Raw genomic sequence first — 14,871 nt, 5'->3', positions numbered from 1 at the left:
ACTAAAGAAAAGTTGTAAAAAATACAATAACGGTTTCAAGTAATAAAATAAAACAGAATCTCCCCCTTTCCCTTATCAAGTCAATTATTATAGAAAAAAAAAACAAAACACACATATTTGGTATCGCTGCGACCGTAATGACCTGAACTATAAAAAATATTGTTATTTATCCCGCGCAGTGAACGCAGTAAAAAAACAAAACAAAAAAAAAACAGCAATTATGGCAGTATTTTTTGTCACTTTGTCTTCCAAAAACGGAAATAAAAAGTGATAAAAAAAGTCGCATGTATCGAAAAAAAACTAACTAGTCTAGTAAAAAACAAGCCCTCATACAGTTCCAGTGACGTAAAAAGTTATGGCTCTTATAACATGGCGGCAGAAAAAAAAAATACATTCTCTTTACAAAAGTAATTTTATTGTGCAAAAAGTTGTAAAACATAAAAAAGTTCTATAAATTAGGTTTCGCCGGATACATGTAATTTATTTGGTGAACGCTGTATAAAAAAAAAAAAAAAAAAAAAGGCGATAAAAAAGTTGTATGTACCGCAAAATGGTACCAATAAGAACTACAGCTCATCCCGCAAAAAAACAGGCCTCATACCACTAAGTCTATGAAAAAGTGAGCAACAATTTTGTGTGGTATTACGATCTGTCTTACAAGCAGATACATTTAAATTTAGAAAAATGCTAATTTTTCGCAAAATTTTGGTCTTTCACAATTCTGAATGTATCGACCAAATTTTGCCAGTAACATAAAGTCCAATGTGTCACAAGAAAACAGTCTCAGAATCGCTTGGATAGGTAAAAGTATTCTGAGAGTTATTACCACATAGAGTGAAACATGACATATTTCAAAAATGAGGCTGTCCTGAAGGCCAAAAGTGGCCAAAGAGGGAAGGGGTTAAGGAGTCTAGGAAAGTTGGACGACAATGAAACTATATAGGTTGCCAAGCAACTGTCCCAGAAACAAAAAAAAACTATTTAGTGTTTTGTTTCAACAACAACTTGTCTGCTGGAACATCACATGATTGTTAGGCCGGATTTACACAAGCGTGTGCGTTTTGCGCACGCAAAAGGCATTTAACAGCTCCATGTGTCATCACCATATAATGCGCGGCTACGTGATTTTTGCACAGCCGCCATCATTATGACACTGTCTGCATGTTTGTAAACAGAAAAGCACGTGGTGCTTTTCTGTTTTCAATCATAGTTTTGACTGCGGTTGCGTGAAAACCGCCTGTCCCACAGAGGTGCCTCCGTGTGACATGCGTGATCTTCATGCACCCATTCACTTCAATGGGTGCGTGATGCGCGAACAACGTACAAATATAGGACATCTCGTGCGTTTCACGCAGCGGACATACGCTGCGTGAAAATCACGGTCTGTCTGCACTGCCCCATAGACTAACATAGGTCCGTGCGACGCACGTGAAAAGCAAGCGCGTTGCACGGACGTATTACACGTTCGTGTAAATCCGCCCTTACAGAGCTGTTGAGTTTCTTCACATCTTCTCTGAAATTGTGATCCGATTCGATAGCTCCTCTAAGGCCACAGGCTTAGGTAGCAGACATTTTATATACTAGTCCTTCTTAATAAATTGGAATATCAAAACGTTAATTTTTTTTGAGTAATTCAATTCAAAAAGTGAAACTCCTATTATATAGATTCATTACACAGTGATCTATACAGCAAATTTTTTTCTTTAAATATTGAGGATTATGGCTAACTGTAAAAGGGCTAGTGTTATAGTGGGGTTCACTTACTACTGTCACCAACTATTACTATCTCTAACTAACGTAAATAGAATTGCTTTGCTACTCAGTAAGGGAATACGATTGTAAGTAAATAAAGGTAATATTTATTAAAACAGTAATCACACGGATATTATACTGTGGTTATTTACTGTGTTTGGTGTATTTTTATATTGGTGTATCCCAATACAGACAAATAACTTAATATGTATTGAATACACTGACACTACACGGTATAAACAAAGTATCACAATCCTAATCTATAACACCACCCATTTACCTAAACATACATATATATATATATACACGTTGCATTACAATACATACACATAAGTTACTTGTAAGTTCTCACACGCTCACTATTTCCGTCCCACCCCCTCCTAAATAACTGTCCCTGTACACTAAGGGTTAACAAGAGAGGTGGAAGAAAGGGTTAACAAGAGAGGTGGAAGAAAGGGTTAACAAGAGAGGTGGAAGAAAGGGTTAACAAGAGAGGTGGAAGAAAGGGAGGAGAGGAGAGGAGAGAGACACTACTTAGTGTTGATGGAGCAGGAGCGAAGAGGTCTGTGGGAGGCCCAGCTACTCCTCGGACCCAGCTACTGAGCGTACAGACACGGGGTTATTTAAACCAGGTCAGTACGCTCGTAAATGGGGGCGAGTGGCGCTCGCCCCCGGCTAACATATCACCGGCCGACTCATGAGCACCCACGCGAAATCCCACACGGGAGGTTTCAAATGGAGACAGGAAATCAAAGCAGTATTTCCTGTCTCCATCACTTCCAAACAAAGCAGGACAATAACTAAAATGTCCTGCCTGGTTGTGAAGCTATTGCTCATGACCAGGCTCTACAGTCCTGGCTCATGAGACATATATAATATATAATATTAGGGGACACTTCACTCCAAGGGTATGTTCACACGGCAGCGTCCGATACGGCTGAAATTACGGAGCTGTTTTCAGGAGAAAACAGCTCCGGAATTTCAGACGTAATGGCATGTGCAGGCATTTTTCGCAGTGTCAATTACGGACGTAATTGGAGCTGTTTTTCCATGGAGTCAATGGAAAACGGCTCCAATTACGTCCCAAGAAGTGCCAGGCACTTCTTTGACACGGGCGTCTTTTTTACGCGCCGTCTTTGGACAGCGGCGCGTAAAAAAAATGCCCGTCGGCACAGTACATCGTAAAACCCATTCAAATGAATGGGCAGATGTTTGCCTGCGCTTTGGAGCCGTATTTTCGCACATAATTCGAAGTTAAAACGCCCGAATTACGTCCGTAAATAGGGTGTGTGAACCCAGCCTAACAGTTAATGAAAACCCAAAATTTAGGGTCTTGGAAAACTAGATTAAAGAAGCCCAATTTCAAAAATGGTTTTTAAATACCGAAATGTAGGCCAAGCAGAGGGAAGCATGAAGTGATCTAAAATTTCCTGGCTGCGTTGAATCTGGACTTGATATAACACAGTGGACCCGCACTGTTGCTCAGTGGTCCAAAGTCCTGTTTTCAGATAAAAGTAAAATTTGCATTTCATTTGGAAATCAAGGTCCCAGAGTCTGGAGGAAGAGTGGAGAGGCGTCAATCCAAGTTGCTTGCGTTCCAGTGTGAAGTTTCCACAGTCAGGGATGGTTTGGGGAGCCATGTCACCTGCTGGTGTTGGTCCACTGTATTATATCAAGCCCAGAGTCAAGACAGCAGTCAACCAGGATATTTTGGAGCCATTCATGTTTCCCTCTGCTGACAAGCTTTATGGAGATGCTGATTTAATTTTCCAGCAGTCTACCATGAAATTTTAGAGCACTTCCGATTGGTCAGCATCAGAGGCAGGGAATCTAGCTCCACCTCATTGGCTAACTACAGTAAATTTGCAAATAGGGAGCAAACACAACAGTGGGCCATAACAGCGCTGGAATCAGGGAGATAGCGATATTCAGGATGCTCTTAAACCACTTTCGTACAGTGCAGATTTATTTACCGATTTGCATAGGTCTTGGTTTTTTTTTAAAGCCAAAACCAGGAATGGTACCTAAATATTTTTTTCATATATACTTCTGGTTTAGTGTGAATGTGGCCTTGGTTTAGGTCTATTCATACATGCAGATTTTGTGCAGCCACTTTATGGAAAAGCACATGTTTTTCAAAAGTGGATCACTTTTTTTTTTTTTTTAAATACTGTTTTGGCTTTGAGGACGAAGCAGATTTTCTCAAATCTGACATGTGTTACCTTATGTAGGAATAACTTCGGAATGCTTTTACCTGTCCAAGTGATTCGGAGATTGTTTTCTCGTGACATTGTACTTTATGGTAGTAAAAAAAATTGTCGATAAATTTAATATTTGTGTGAAAAACACCAAAATTGAGAAAAATTAGCAAAAACTTCTAAAACTAAATGTATCTGCCTGTAAGACAGACAGTAATACCACACAAAAGAGTTACTATTTCATATGTCTACTTTATATTTGCATCGTTTTTTTTTAACTCATTTTTCTAGGACGTTACAAGGCTTAGAACTTTAGCAGCAATTTCTCATATTTTCAAGAAAATTTCAAAAGCCCATTTTTTCAGGGACCAGTTCTGTTCTGAAGTAGCTTTGAGGGCCCTATATATTAGAAAGACCCCATAACTCACCCCATTTTGAAAACTGCACCCCTAAAAGTATCCAAAAGTGTTTTAACCCCATAGGTTTCTCAGGAATTAAAGCAAAGTAGAGGTGAAATTTACAAATTTTATTTATTTTTGCCAAAATTCAGTTGTAATACAGTTTTTTCTGTAACTCAGGTTTTACGCGAGAAATGCAATTTAATATATATTGCCCAGATTGTGCAGTTTTTAGAAATATCCCACATGTGGCCCTAGTGTGCTTATTGACTCAAGCACCGGCCTCAGGAAAAAAAAAAGAAAAAAAAAAAAGGAGCACGCTTTTGGGGCCTTTTTTTTTTTTATATATATATTTGAGACATCATGTCAGGTTTGAAGAGGTCTTGTGGTGCAAAAAAAGTAAAAAAAAATAAAAAATAAAAAAAAGTGACCCCATTTTGGAAACTACATTCCTCAATGAATTTATCTAGGGGTATAGTTAGCATTTTGACCCCCACAGTTTTTATGCTTAATGTATTTGAATTAGTCTGTGAAGATGAAAATCTACTAGTCTTGTGAAAATTAAAAATGTCTAAGTTTTTTCAGAAGGCATAAAAGGAGAAATAACACCCCAGCATTTGTAAAGCAATTTCTCCCGATTACGATAATACCCCAAATGTGGTAATAAACTGCTGTTTGGACCCACAGCAGGGCTCAGAAGAGAAGGAGCCTCATTTGGATTTTGGAGCGCTGATTTTGCTGGATTCGTTTTCAGTGCCGTGTCACGTTTGCAATGAACTGGATGGACCAAAACCGTGAAAACCACCCAAAAGTGACCCAATTTTGAAAACTACACCCCTCACTGAATTTATCTAGGGATATAGTTAGCATTTTGACCCCACAGTTTTTAGGCTAAATGTATTTGAATTAGTCTGAAGATGAGAATCCACTTTTCTTCTGAAAAAAACGTAGACATTTTTACAAGAAATAAAAGGAGAAAAAACACTCCAGCATTTGTAAAGCAATTTCTCCCGATTACAGAAATACCCCATATGTGGTAATAAACTGCTGTTTGAACACACAGCGGGCTTAGAAGTGAAGGAGCAATATTTGGCGCGAAGATTTAGCTGGAATCGTTTTTGGGTGTCATGTCGCATTTGCAAAGCCATAGAGACCAAAACAGTGAAAATACCCCAAAAGTGACCCCATTTGGGAAACGACATCACTTAAGGAATCTATCTAGGCATATAGCTAGCATTTAGATCCCACAGGTCTTTTTCAGAATTTATAACCATTGCGCCGTGAAAATGAAGATCAATATTATTCCCACTAAAATGTTGAATTTTTTAATTTTCATAAAGAATAAAGGAGGAAAAAGCCACCCAACATTTGTAAAGCAATTCCTCCAGAGTACGGCAATACCCCACATGTGGTCATAAATGCTTTTTTTTTTATTAGAAATGAATTAACCCTTTCTGGACTGATCCAATTTTTGCTTTTTTTTATTTTCGTTTTTCACTCCCCGCATTCCAAGAGCCATAACGTTTTTTATTTTTCCGTCAATACAAACGGTGTGAGGGCTCATTTCTTGCGGGACCTACTGTAGTTTTTATTGGTACCATTTTTTGTTACGTACAACTTTTTGAGCACTTTTTATTAACATTTTTTTTTAGAGCAATTTTGGCGTTTTAAATTCTTTATTATTTACAGCGTTCACCGTGTGAGTTAAGCAATGGTATATTGTAATAGTTCTGACTTTCACGGAAGCAGCAATAGCAATTGTGTATTTTTTGTTATTTTTTACATTGCTTTAGTGAAAAAATTGGGGAAAGGGTTTTCTTTTGGACTTTAAACATTTATTTAATTTGTTTCACATATAACTTTAGCTTTTTATACGTTTTATTAGTCCCCCTAGGGGACTTAAACCAGCGATCATTAGATCACTGGTAGAATACACTGCAATACTTATATATTGCAGTTGATTGTCATTTTTATAAGCTCCTGTAACCGCAAGATCGCTGTTCCTGTCATTTATTCCTGGGTGTCCGCTCTAATACACAGCGGACACCCGCAATGTATGGCACGGGCTCAGCGCGTGAGCCCGCTCCATAAATCCCCCCCGCACACCATGACATGCTATTAAGTCATCAGTTACAAGTTATCAGCTCATTTATTTCAAACGCACAGCCCCCTAATTTAAGGTTACTAGTGCGTATAATGGAAATGCAAAAATTGCATTGTCCACACTTATAATTCCCTTTCGGTCCTATAGCTGATCACTTGTAAAACTCAGTATGTGGTATATGCAGTAATTTGTAATTGTGGTAGATTTTATATAGGGAAAACGATACGATCAATGTATATAAGATTCCGTGAACATATAAGATCACTAATTACAAACACATGCTTGAAAAACATGCAAGTAATGCACGATGTTTGTGGTTTGTGGGCATAGTTCACATTAAGCCGCTATTGCCTGAAGGAGATAGACCGAACTCTTTTACAAAAAGAGGCGGAGATAATCTTACAGACAGGGGCACTAGGACCTCTCCGTCTTAAATGACCGAAACGACCAGAGTGCTTTTAGAACATAAACCTTGCCATTTAAAAAAACATTTAACGAATAAATAAATATACCGTTATTTTAGCTGGATAGAATTATGGTGTATCACCCAATATTATATATTGTGTATTTTCCGGTTTTTCATAATTTTTTGTTATGTAATAATCTATACTGATTTTCGAATAAAAAGGGCAGGAAAAGGAAGTGACGCCAGGGACTTGAAAAAGTGTGTACACATGCGAAACGGCCGTAGGCTAATTCCACATCCTGACCAAGATCCTGAATAAGAAATTTGTTGCAAAGTCGGTGAGTGCCTCGATACTTTCTATCTGTTGATATTAGGGATGTCACGATACCAGAATTTGGACTTCGATAACGATACTTCGTTTAGTATTGCGATTTCGATACCAATTCGATACTTTGCCAACAGTAATAAAAAATAAAAAAAGTTCTTCCATTTTCTGATGTGAGGCACGTGGTGTGATGAATTTAACCTCCATGTGCCTCACATTTATAGTAATTAACCCCATTATGTTTCTCAGTCATAATGGGTTAATGTGTAAGGTGCATGATGGGGTTAATTACTATTAATGTGAGGCACATGGAGGTTAAATTCATCACACCACACACCTCACAATAAGTGATAGAAAGCAGTTTTTTTATTTTTTAGTGTACACATCATAAATGATGCAAAAAAAATTGTTGCGCAGGTTATTACGGCCGCGCCAATACTGAATATGTGTGTTTTATGTATTGAGACTTATTTTAATGTTTATTGTAAAGAAAGTGTGTATTTTTTTTTTATTTAACATTACTTTGCTTTTACATAATTTTTTTAACTTTAATGTAATGTACTGGCATAAATCTATATGCCAGTACATTAGCCTGTGTACTGATAGTACACAGGCAGTTGTTAGGACATACCAAAGTGTGCCCTAACAGGAAATATGGTAGGACATATATGGTATGTCCCTCAATCGTGTCACAGGAATTCCCTGTGACGATCCAAGGGGCATCCCCCTTCTCACTTACTCCTGAATGCTGCAGTCAGCTGTGATCGCAGCATTCAGGGGAATAGAGGCAGAGATGAGAGGTTTCTCTGATCTCCGCCGTTATAGAGCGGGGCTGCGGCTTTGTAATACAGCCATTGCCCCGCTCCTGACATAAGTGCGCGTGCGGTCAGCACGAGGTGATGCAACCGACGCTGCACTAATGAGCGGCGGTTCAGGCACTGAGGACAGAACATGGGGTGTTTTGCAGAGCGCCCGCCATGTTCTGTTTTCACATTAGTGCAGCGCCGGCCGCATCGCATCATCCTGACCCCGCGCACTTGTCATCAGGACTCAGGAGCGCGGAAGTGGTTGAATTACACAGCCGCAGCCGCGCTCCCATACATTCATGTGTTACAATACTGAGCTGTGCGGCCACAGCCCCGCTCTCATACATTCATGTGTTACTATACTGAGCTGTGCGGCCGTACAGCTAAGTATCGAAATACATGAAATAACGGTATCGAACCGTTTGGGAATGCGGAGTATCGAAACAGTATCGAAGTTTCGATTTATCGTGCATCCCTAGTTGATATGAGTGCACAATATGTTGTGCCCAGTTTTTGTCACCGAAGACAAATACCTCATAAAATACTAAAATGGGTTCTCCTGGGTATGGCGATGCCAGATCTGTGGGCGTAAACTGCTGTTTGGGCACGCTGCAGGGCTCAGAAGGGAGGGGGCGGCATTTGGAGCGCAGATTTTTCTTGGTAATAGTTCTGTTTTCCGTTTTGCTGGTATTTCAGTTTATAATGTGGGGTCATATGTAAGCTGGGCAGGGTACATCAGGGTATCATAATGGGGTAAATAAATCTGCAGATATGTGCCCGGTGTCTCACTGATAAATGGTGCCCGATCTTATCCGCTTTTGGAACACACTGCACATTTTGCATCGCCATATTCTGAGAGCCAGAACTTATTTCTTCTTCACCGGAGCTGTGTGAGGGCTTATTTGTTGCGGGACAACCTGTTTTCATTGGTACCTTTTTGGGGTACATGCGCTTTTTTTTTTTTATCACTTCTTATTCCATTCTTTGGCAAGCAAGGTGACCAAAAACCAGCAATTTTGACAATGGTTTTATTCTTTTTTTTTTGCGGCGCTCACCCTGCGCTATAAATGACAATTTTACTTTATTCTGCGGGGGTCGGTACGATTACGGCGATACCATATGTATATAGTTTTTTTTTACGTTTTGCAGCGTTTGTGCGATAATCACTTTTTTATAAAATAATTTATTTTCTGTGTCACCGTATTCTGAGAGCCATAAGTTTTTTATTTTTCGGTCAAAAAGCTGCGTAAGGGCTTTTTTTTTGTGTGGGACGGGTTGTAGTTTTTATTGGTACTATTTTGGCGTGCATGCAACTTTTTGATCACTTTTTATTGTATACTTTTACTTGTCCCACTAGGGGACATTTAGACTTGCAGCTCTGATCGCTGCTGGAATGCATTACACTTTCTACGTAGTGTAATGTATTCTAACTGTCATTGTGACGTCACAGTCACTGAGGCTGGATTCACACGACCATGTTAAGTCCGTAATGGACGGAACGTATTTCGGCCGCAAGTCCCGGACCGAACACAGTGCAGGGAGTCGGGCTCCTAGCATCATAGTGATGTACGATGCTAGGAGTCCCTGACTCGCTGCCGGACAGCTGTCCCATACTGTAATCATGTTTTCAGTAAAGGACAGTAGTTCCACGGAGAGGCAGGGACTCCTAGCGTCGTACATAACTATGATGCTAGAAGCCCGGCTCCCTGCACTGTGTTCAGTCCGGGACTTGTGGCCAAAATACGTTCCGTCCATTACGGACGTAATGTGCTCGTGTGAATCCAGCCTGACAGGAAGCCTACTAGGATCAGCCTCGGGCTGGTCCTCATAGGCTTCTGTACATGGCAGCCCGGAAGCCATTGTCTGGTGTCCGGTTGCCATGGGTACCATCGCCAGCCCCTGTGATTTCACGTGGGGGCTGATGATCTCCGCTAAACTCCATAAATGCGGCGATTGCAATCGACCGCCGCATCGATGGGGTTAACTGCCGAAATCAGCGGCAATGGGCCGCTGATCGGCAACAGGGAATGCAGGGCAGACACCATGCACAGTTAACCAGTGCTGCGGTGTAGCGCCGGTTAACTGTCAAAGTACACACTTAACTGCACATCGAGGTGCGCGACGTTACTGCTGATCTGGACGTGCAGTTACGTCAAGGTGCGGGAAGGGGTTAAGCTCTGGGTTATGTGGCTGTAATGCAGACTGACATGTAGCCATGTTACAGAAGTCTGAACTTGTTCAATAGGAATAACTGTGATGAAGTCTATGATAAGGCAACAGCTCAGTCTCCGACTACTGCTTTCCCCATATTGCCCATGCAAAGAAGCTGCACTTTTCATCCACTGGTGCAATCCAAAAGGAATAAAAAAAAAAAAGTGTCAGAGCCAATTATAAAAATTATTATAGTTTAACGAGAACATTATACAATTTTCTAATATACTTTCTGCATCCATTCCTCTAGTTCTTCAAAATCTCTGCTTGCCATCAATAGGAACCTTCATTATCTCTTCTAGTGGAAACCCTGGTCACATGACTGTTCCCTCCATCACTGTGCCACACAACTTATGCAGACCACTTATAAGTAGGCAACAACTTTATTTAGAAAATGACCAAACCTTTTAACATGCTATTTAGATCACAAACTGATAACTGGAAAGCAGACAACTCCTTTAACTCCTGAATGGCTCAAAATGACTGCTTTGGAGCATCAGAATCAACATTTCTTTAGATAATGTTGTAGGATTTTAAATGGGCAGTTCAAATGCTCTCCAACATGGCTACATTAACAGGTTCCAGACCGCTGGCCGTATTTATACGGCCAGCGGTCAGGGTCTCTGAAGTCCGCCGTATAGACTAATTACGGCGGCACTTCAGAGATTGTGCACGCGCGATCGCGTGCACACAGCTCTATGCCCTGGCTGTTGCTAACAGCCATGGGCACTAGGCAGAATGTCAGGGGCCAATCTTTTGGCCCCTGAACATGTGATCGCTGTGACAACCAATCACAGCGATCACATGCATTTCTACGTATAATAGTGTGCACGCGATCGCGTGCACACAGCCCTGTGCCCACGCTGTTACCAACAGCTCTGGGCACTGGGCAGAGTATCAGGGACCAATCTGATGGTCCCTGAACATGTGGTCGCTGTGAAAACCTATCACAGCGACCACATTTGTTTTATTTTGACTTTTCTGGCAGTAAATCTCCTGCCTCTTTTCTTCTCCTCAAACATTGTTTCAGTTTGAGGAGAAGAAGAGACTCGGGAGAATTGCTGCCAGAAGATTACAGTTACAGTTACACAAAAAATACAGTTACACTCTAAAACATTCTCTGTATAGATAGATTTCTATCTATCTATACAATCTATCTATCCATCTATCTTTTTTTCTATCTATCTACCTTTCTTTCTTTTATTCTATTAGAATAGGCAGGTAGGGAGTATATAATTATATATATATCCACATATATATAATATATATAGCAATAGCGGTTTATTTTTTTGTTAGCGGTAGTGTAGATATATATAGCAGTTAGTTTGTGTGTTTTATAAAAATAAAAAAAAATAATAATTTGTTTAGTTAGTGTTAGTGACGTTATGGCGAGGAAGTTGTTTAGCGCCGAGGAGGCATACGCCATGCTGTGGTCTGAGCCGGAGACCGCATCAGAGATGGCATCAGAGATGGAACCTGTTTTGGGCAGTGACGATGACAGCGACACTTCAGGTTTATCTTCAGGGGACGTTGTCCCTGATGCAGTTGAAACTGCAGAACATGAAAGCGCAGGGCCAAGTAGCGCTGTAGCACGGGACAGCCTGGTCCCTCCAGTCCAGGCTCTTGTATGGGCACCTGCCCCATCTTTTGGGCCTAGAATCCACGGATTTACGGCCACTCCTGGCATAACCGTGGACAATACAAATTTTGGCCAAATGGATTACTTCCATTTATTTATAACGGACGACATCCTAAATCAGATTGTCCACGAAACAAATTTATATGCCACTCAATATATAAGGCAGAAACCTTCATCCACCCATGCCAGAGATTGGACGCCCACCAATTTGCAGGAATTAAAAACATTTTTGGGGCTCACCCTAAATATGGGTATTGTCAAAAAGCCCTCCATTAGGTCTTACTGGTCAACAAGACCCGCCCAAGCCACCCCAGTGTATTCTGCAGTAATGCCCAGGTCTCGTTATGAGACAATAATGAGGTTCCTCCACTTCAACGACAACACACAGGCCCCCCCCCCAAGTACCGATGCAAACCGGGATCGGTTGTTCAAAATAAGACCGCTAATAAATTCCCTGAATAATTTATTTCTGCAACTATACACCCCTGAGCAGAATGTAAGTGTGGACGAATCCCTCCTCAACTTTCATGGCAGACTTTGCTTTCGCCAATATCTACCTTCCAAAAGGGCAAGATATGGCGTTAAGCTCTACAAATTGTGTGAAAGCGGGTCAGGATATACCACCGCCTTCAGGATTTATGAAGGGCGGGACCGCACAATAAATGTTCCTGGATGCCCCCCTGATCTTTCCACCAGCAGTAAGATTGTGTGGGAGATAATGCAGCCTCTGCTTCACAAGGGGTACCACCTGTACTGCGATCATTTTTATTCCAGTGTGCCCCTGTTTAGGCATTTGCATGCTGCAAGGACTGGGGCATGTGGTACCATGCGCAAAAACAGAATTGGTTTTCCACAGCAATTAGTGGGGAAGCGCATGGTAAAGGGGGACTCCTGTGCTTATGCATCTGAGGAATTTCTGGCGGTCAAGTTCAGGGATCGCAAAGATGTGTATGTGCTAAGCACGATTCATACCGCAGGAACAGTGGCAGTGAAGGAAAGGGGGGGCAACATCGGACAAGCACAAACCAGTGAGCGTGTCCGAATATAACAAGTACATGGGGGGGGGTGGATTTAAGCGACCAGGTTTTACAGCCCTATTTAGTAAAACGCAAAACTAAAACCTGGTACAAAAAGGTGGCCATTTATTTGTTACGGGTGGCCATCCACAAATCATTTGTGCTCTACAAAAAAAACAGAGGCAGAGACACATACCTGGATTTCCAGGAAAAAAATTATTGAAGGCCTCATTTTTGATGTTCAGGACACCCGAGAATGCCCCCAGTCTGAGGATGTCACGCGACTGACTGAAAGACACTTCATCAGTCGGATTCCCCCAACAGCAACCAGAAGCAACCCCCAGAAAAAGTGCCGCGTCTGCAGAAAAGACGGGCACCGCAAAGATTCCCGATATTTCTGTCCCTCATGTCCCTCGCAACCAGGCCTGTGCATTGAGCCATGTTTTAAAAAAATACCACACTGTTCTGAATTATTAGATTTTAGTTAATTTGTTGAAAATATATTTGCCCTACATTACATTTTTATTTTTCCCCTGATTTTACTCCAAGGGTGAGGGAGGGAATGGGTGGGGGGTGGATGTCATGTTTGATGTTTTCTAAAGTTCATCTGCTGGAGAGCTCCATTTGCATAAACCTGCAATTTCTTATTTTAGAAAACCCCAAAAAATAAATTCCCATTATACCCCTAGATGAATATTTTGGGATTTCTGCTTCAAGAGCAGATATTTTGGAAGTGTTATAGAAAGTCTGTTGAGTTTTGTAAAACCAGCTTTGAAAAAAAGCGATTTGTGAAATAAGCTTCTTCTATCGTCCGCCCTCCTACTTCTCTATGTGATAAATAAGGCACACATATTGGGTATCCCCGTGCACGGGAGAAGTGGCAGAATGTGAAAGGAGATTAATTTTGTCCGTGGTCTATGTCGTGTGTGAAAAATGCTGGCATAAACTGACGCATTTGCTAAAAAATTACTAATTTTATTTTGATCCATCTTATTCAAGAAACTTTCAGAAGAAAACTGGACTGTCTAAAAATATGATAAACCCCTTGAAGGAAACCTTGTGGGGTCTACTTGTGTGAATGAAGTCATTTATGGGGTGATTCTAATGTTTCAGCAGCATTAGGCCCCCCAGAAAACAGTATGCTGCTATAAAATCAAGTGCAGAATTCCTGGACCGAAAAGGCCAAAAAGCCTCCTTTTATGCCAAGCCCTGGCACATGCCCGCACAGTGAATAAAGCACACATATTGGGTATCCCCATGCACGGGAGAAGTGGAAGAATGTGAAAGGAGATGAATTTTGTCCGTGGTCCATACTGTGTGTGAAAAATGCTGGCATAAACTGACGCAATTGGTAAATTCTTGCATTTTTTTCAAATTTTGCCCACTTTAGAGAAAAAAATAAAAATTATGTATACGGACAAATGCCACTATAACAAAGCCCTATCTGTCCTTTAAAAAGAGTGTAAAATTCAAAGATTAACTTTATTCACCTGCTGAGTTATAGTCATGTAAAGAAGCGCATAGCAAAATTGTGAAATTTGCTCTGGTCATTTAGCTGTAAAACAGCCTAGTCCTTAACCGGTTAAAGAAACTCTGCAAATTCCTTCACAGCGTTGAGAAAGGCGGACCTCCAATAATATGAAGCATTTTGTTGCTGCTAAGGCTCTGTTCACATCAAATATCCACTACTATCAGCGAATGTATTTGACAAATATGAAAATACTTGTAAATTCTAATATTTACTGCAACCCAAACAATCCCTTTAACCCCTTCCCGACATCCGCCACATATATATGGCGCACGCCAGGTTGAGGGGGGGGGGGGGGGGGGAGTATGGAGCGAACTCACGGGCTGAGCCTGCTCCACAGAGCGAGTGTGAATTAAAAAAAAAAAGTAAAAACAGTAAGTTTTTTTTAATAAATAAAAAAAATTAAAAGAAATTTACAAATTTTCCATCAAACACAATGTAAAAAAAAATTAGAGCTAACAACTGGTATCGGAGCGTCCGTAAAAGTC

The 14,871-nt window shown here is 40.8% G+C and overlaps 1 protein-coding gene and 1 long non-coding RNA gene across 3 annotated transcripts in view; one reads left to right on the top strand and one right to left on the bottom strand.

Moving 5' to 3' along the window:
- The window catches only part of DNAJC8 (DnaJ heat shock protein family (Hsp40) member C8), a 66,174-nt gene that overhangs the window by 2,062 nt on the left and 49,241 nt on the right, over nt 1–14,871 (bottom strand). The gene's annotated exons all lie outside the window — the stretch shown is intronic.
- The window catches only part of LOC142742995 (uncharacterized), a 52,855-nt gene that overhangs the window by 35,812 nt on the left and 2,172 nt on the right, over nt 1–14,871 (top strand). For both annotated transcript variants that reach the window (XR_012881474.1, XR_012881473.1), the window contains one exon: nt 7,081–7,196. This is a non-coding gene — a long non-coding RNA (uncharacterized LOC142742995). The remainder of the gene's footprint in view (nt 1–7,080; nt 7,197–14,871) is intronic.

Source organism: Rhinoderma darwinii, chromosome 2, assembly GCF_050947455.1.
Source record: "Rhinoderma darwinii isolate aRhiDar2 chromosome 2, aRhiDar2.hap1, whole genome shotgun sequence".
Lineage (NCBI taxonomy): Eukaryota > Metazoa > Chordata > Amphibia > Anura > Rhinodermatidae > Rhinoderma > Rhinoderma darwinii.
This window is presented reverse-complemented; position numbering and strand designations above follow the sequence as displayed.